A 6,000-nucleotide genomic window follows, 5' to 3' on the forward strand; every position below is an offset into this window, starting at 1 on the left:
ATCTCAAGTTCCACTCCACCACATTTCAAAGGTGCTCTATTGGATTGAGATCTGGGGCCTCATGCATAACGCCATGCTAAGAATTCACACTATAACATGGCGTACGGACAAAAGCAGAAATGTGCTTATGCACAAAAAAATCCAGATGAATAAATATGTGCGAACGCCAACACATTCGTCCGCTACATACAGTAAATCCCGGCCTGCGTGAAAAGTAACGCAGGTGCACGTGTTTGCTGTCCCGCCCAGTCTCCTCCCAGAATTACTCCTCTTTGAATATGCAGATCAATATAAATAGCCATTAAGCTCAGTGTTCTGTGTAAACACAATGGCAAAAGCAGGGAGGGAGGAATGCAAGAATTTCAGAGAATACCAAGTCGACGCAAGGAAAAACATACTATTTGTTGATTTAAACAGTGATACAAACAAGAAAAGGAAGTTGATCGAGTGATCCAGTGTCTGAGAAACTCAAAAGCTCAAGTTCACAAAGTCACACAGTGCAGCAGTGGCACCCGGTGTAGTCTACTGCTGCTGTAACCCATCTGCATCACGACATGTTGTGCGTTCAGAGATGCTCTTCTGCATACCTCATTTGTAACGAGTGGTTAGTTGAGTTAGTGTTGCCTTTCTACCAGCTCAAACCAGTCTGGCCATTCTCCTGTGACCTACTGAGAACTGCCACTCATTGGATATTTCCCCTTTTTCTGACCATCCTCTGTAAACCATTGAGAATGTGCATGAAAATCACAAGTACAGTAGATCGGCAGTTTCTGAAATACTTGACACCAGCAACCATGCCACGTTCAAAGTCACTTTAATCACTTTTATTCCCTATTCTAATACTCGGTTTGAACTTTAGCAGGTCGTCTTGACAATGTTTACATGCCTGAATAGATTGGGGTGCTTCCATGTGTTTGACTGATTAGGTATTTGCGTTAACAAGCAGTTGTACCTAATAAAGTGGCCGGTGAGTATATTATTGTATACAGAAAAAAAACGTAGTTAGTGCACTTTCACGGTATTTCTGATACATCCGAATGACCCTCGGCACTATACCATGAGCCCATTGTTTTAGTTAATTTTACCAGGTGAACAGCTAGTTCTTCATAATAACCACTAGCTTTGGGAGAGATGAAACGGAATAACAGCCATTAGACACCTGCAGCATCAACCGAGCTTCGCAGTCTGCCACGACAGTTGAATAACTAGTCTTCAGAATCGTGAATACCCAGGCTATTGCTGTAACAGCAACAAAATAATAAAAACATCACGCAAAAAGGTTTATTCCGTTAAGACTCCACCGGCCCAATCATTTTCAAAAGCCGACTGACATGGAGGAAGGATGTGGCCACCGGTAGGATAACCGCAAGTGTCCGCTCTCTCCGTATTCAGTAAGGAGCCACCGCTCGCTCGACAGCGCATCCAACGCCCCCAGCCGCTACACAACTGACAGCTGTCTGTGTGCCCTTCTACATACACATCAATTTATTTTATCGAATGGCATATGTGTTCCAGCAAGACATGTAGTCTATTGTCCCCTCTACATTACACGTAACCAGTACAAATTGTCACTGACATAAAGGTAAACCATGATAATAATATTAGAAAAACAAAATGGTCATTGAGGTCTATTTCCTTCGCCAGCTAGGACCAGTGGATGTCTGGTTACAGCTGCTGATCTATTTGATTTAAAAAGAAAATATCAGTACCTTTACATGAGCAAGATCAATCTGCTACTTCCTTGTGTTGCTTCAGAGAGGAAATGATTCTTCCTTCATTAGCACTCGTTCACTGTTATCCATCCGCAGCCATCTTGTGTGTCAGAGCGAGAGAGCCGCTCCATCACGTGACGGCGTCCTCTGTGTGTGACGTCACGGCAGGAGCCAAGACCGGGGACGCTGACAATCTGGGACGTGCCGCGATGAAAGCCTTCGGAATAGATCTTACTTTTCAGTGGTATCTGTCATCTGTAAAACTAATAAGCCCTAACCAACCAATTTGTGTTGAGGTTAAAACTAAAATATGTATAGAAGAAGCACAGGTCAATTGTTTTTGGACTTACTTTTATACCCCTGCCTGTTCTGTGCTGCCGTCTTTTTTCTAGTACCTCTGAATGTGCGTACTTGTGTGTGGCTGAGTGGTGGTGGTGGTTACCATGAGTATGGGCAACCCTGAACTTTAGTGGGCTGAATCTAGTGCTTTGTCTGATTTGGATTCCACGAGTGTATTTAGCAGCTTCAGAATTAAAACGGGTCTGCAAAAAAAACAAAATCCAGTTAAAAATGTAGGTGTGCTTTATAGATTTGAGCGTGCTGAATCCAGATTTGGCACCAGAATCGCCATATCACATCCAGTTTTTGAGAGATGAAGGTTTAAAATGAAAAAAATATATAGTATAGCGTCTCTCCATTTGACCAATAGAATTATCCCCTCACGTTCATCAGAGACCGCTCCCATGTTCTCGAAGGAAAAAAATCTACATGAGAGCATAGGAAACGAATTTTTAAAGACATGTTACGCTCAATTGCTAGGGATGAGGAGAGAAGCTCCTCAGTTCTTTCCACATAGTTTTCTGCCTTTGATTTCCAGAAGAAATTGTAGCACATGCTTTTTTTCCCCAATAAAGAAAGGGTAAGGGTACATATTCTTTTCTTACCGGTTACCTGGTCAAGATGATGGACCATCCTGACCTTGCATATTTCTGTAAAAACATTTAAACAGCAGCTTTGTCTCTTCTGGGCAATGCCCTTCTAAATATACATTCTGGCTATTTTGAAGGAATAAGAAATGAGAAAAAACACCGATTGAGAGCAAACAATGTGTATCAGATATCTGATTTTGGGTTGTTTCCACCTCATCTAACTTTAAGAATGAGGAAAATTACCATTTTGAGCTTAAAATATACTTGAATATACCACATTGCTGCAAGAAGTGGAAGGCAGCTTTAATTTACTTTATATCTCCTTAGGTACTACAATAAGGTTCATATTTTCTGATCCCCATAATCAGTCATTTTTAAACCATAGCAATCATAATTTAGCAATTTAAAAGTGATTTGTAGGGATCTGATTAATTGTCACATGCAGTATAACATCAATACTCGACCACAAATTATGAGGAAGATATCTGCTGCTGCATTTTAGGCCCATCATGAAAAATACTTATTCCATGAAACATCCATCCATCCATTATACAACCCGCTATATCCTAACTACAGGGTCACGGGGGTCTGTTGGAGCCAATCCCAGCCAACACAGGGAGCAGGGCAGGAAACAAACCTCGGGCAGGGTGCCAGCCCACCGCAGGGCACACACACACACACCAAGAACACACTAGGGACAATTTAGAATCGCCAATGCACCTAACGTGCATGTCTTTGGACTGTGGGAGGAAACCGATGCAGACACGGGGAGAACATGCAAACTCCACATAAGGAGGAAGTGAATCCAGGTCTCCTAACTGTGAGGCAGCAGCACTACCCCCTGCGCCACAGTGCCGCCCTCCATGAAACAAATGTAAATTATTAAAAAAAAAAAAAATTTTTTTAAACTGCCTTTTTCACTGAATTTTGTAGCTCATGGAAATGGTTTGTGGTATCTATCCATCCATTATCCAACCCACTATATCCTAACTACAGGGTCACGGGGGTCTGTTGGAGCCAATCCCAGCCAATACAGGGCACAAGGCAGGAAACAAACCCTGGGCAGGGTGCCAACCCACCGCAGGGCACACCAAGCACACACTAGGGACAATTTAGAATTGCCAATGCACCTAACCTGCATGTCTTTGGACTGTGGGAGAAAACCAACGCAGATACAGGCAGAACATGCAAACTCCACGCAGGGAGGACCCGGCAAGCAAACCCGGGTCTCCTAACTGTGAGGTAGCAGCTCTACCCACTGCGAAACCGTGACGCCCCATTCTGAAAATCAGCCTCTGAAAATATTTTGCTGAAATTGGTGGCAAACTGAGACAATCTGAGCAGAGAGGAATCAGTGATTCCAAATAGGTAATATAACAGCTCAAGTGTAAGCTTGCCTGTGAGTAGCTGTGGTTCATGCAAAAGCTTATGGAGTGATAACTGTGGCTGTCCCAAAGTTGTCAGTTAAAACAGACTACTTAAGTGAGAACTATTATCAGTTGGAGTACACCTTTTGGGTTAAACTTCTTAGGTCTGTCCATGCCTTTCCTGTTGTTGGTTCCAGATTAGAAAATACACAGAGAAATAAATTGCCAAAATGTCCTCAGTCTGCAGGGATATATGGTAGTGGAAGGTAGTGTTCAGATCTGTGTAGAATGGAAGTTTCATATGTATGGAAAGTTTTGGTCTTTGTGAACAGCAATAATTTGACAGGTATTTTATGGTCTTTAGACCTGGTGGAATCTGTTTTGATCTTAACATGACAAAGAAAGGCCTCACGATACTTTTTTTCCTGGTGCAGAATGCATAAACATCTGAGCCTTCATTAGAGTATGCAGCATCTGTGGCAAGGCAGATAACTCCAGGAAAATGATATTTCCATTTACAGGCTACACTTGAAAGAAATACTTCAATATCTGAAGTAATTGAGATTGTAATCTCAGGATAGAGACAGCATTGGAGAGACAGAGAGAGAGAGAGAGAGCCCTGAGCTTGAAAACTGGAGCAAACCAACGCTGAGGAGCCTCTTAAATTTACTGTCAAGGCAATGGCAGCTGATGGTATTTATGTGGGGTGCGTTGTCCCTTCCTCCAAAAAATGGTACCAAATAGCTACAACAGGGATAAGTCAGGGGTTTTATTTTTCAAAAACCCTCAAAAACCAGCATGGCACATCCTCTGTGGTTTAAATTCCGGTCATGAATGGGTTATTAAAGAAGAGACAAACCTGTCTGTGAATGTGAAACATTTGGCACATTTTGTTTGTACTTCCAAATGAACACACATTCTAAAAGAAGGCACAGTATATTAAATGTGCTCCTTTCAATTTCTATAACCCCAGAACATGATGTTGTTAACTGGTAGTAAATTTGCACTTCACTTATACTGTATATATCAGAGAGTGGCACAGTGAGTAGCGCTGCAGCCTTGCAGTTAGGAGTCCCAGGTTCGCTTCCTGGGTCCTCCCTGCGTGGAGTTTGCATGTTCTCCCCGTGTCTGCGTTGGTTTCCTCCCACAGTCCAAAGACATGCAGGTTAGGTGCATTGGCAATTCTAAATTGTCCCTTGCGTGTGTGTGTGTGCCCTGCGGTGGGCTGGGATTGGCTCCAGCAGACCCCCATGACACTGTAGTCAGGATATAGCAGGTTGGATAATGGATGGATGGATGGATATATCAGAAATCACAATTAGAAAAGGCACAAAACCCCACATTAATAAAAGAATAAGAGTCTGTGTGCCTGTCCAGTTGTTTTATCTCTTTCAATCCAAAAGATGGCGCATCACCAACATTTTTAGCAGTAAAATGGGTTTCATTTGTCATTCCAGTAGATGGTGCATCACAAACATGAACTCTGCTTTTATGAATCTCATACCAAATGGCATATAACAGTGACATACGTTTTGGATGGTGCACTACAAACGTTAACGGTGAGGTCTTTGTTCACTACTTAGATTTCAACCCATCTTAGATAGCACAGCTAGTGTATTACAAATCCAACTTTGTTCTGAATCATCTTGATTCCATAAAGCGCCATGTGAGCCTTTGTATAATTCATCCATCCATCCATTATCCAACCAGCTATATCCTAACTACTGGGTCACGGGGGTCTGTTGGAGCCAATCCCAGCCAACACAGGGCGCAAGGTAGGAAACAAACCCTGGGCAGGCACCAGCCCACCACAGGGCACACACACACACACACCAAGCACACACTAGGGACAATTTAGGATTGCAGTGAGGTAATAAATCTGAATGAGACATGATTACTGTGTATTTGTTAAGAAGCCCATGCATACAGTCTTACACACTGACACAGTCATTGATAAAAATTTGAAAAAATGTAAATATACCTCTGTATGGT

The 6,000-nt window shown here is 42.5% G+C and overlaps 1 protein-coding gene across 9 annotated transcripts in view; it reads right to left on the reverse strand.

Annotated features, from left to right (window-relative positions):
• Positions 1–1,851, reverse strand: part of LOC120526030 (kinase D-interacting substrate of 220 kDa B-like) — a 149,332-nt gene extending 147,481 nt beyond the window's left edge. For 7 of the 9 annotated variants that reach the window (XM_039748868.1, XM_039748867.1, XM_039748866.1 and 4 more), the window contains exon 1: positions 1,710–1,843. The gene's annotated coding sequence lies outside the window, so the exon portion shown is untranslated. Of the gene's footprint in view, positions 1–1,709 lie in introns of all 9 variants that reach the window. The other 2 variants (XR_005633064.1, XR_005633063.1) reach the window with 1 other exon arrangement.
• Positions 1,852–6,000: the final 4,149 nt, after the last annotated feature.

The sequence above is a fragment of the Polypterus senegalus genome, chromosome 3 (genome assembly GCF_016835505.1).
Source record: "Polypterus senegalus isolate Bchr_013 chromosome 3, ASM1683550v1, whole genome shotgun sequence".
Lineage (NCBI taxonomy): Eukaryota > Metazoa > Chordata > Cladistia > Polypteriformes > Polypteridae > Polypterus > Polypterus senegalus.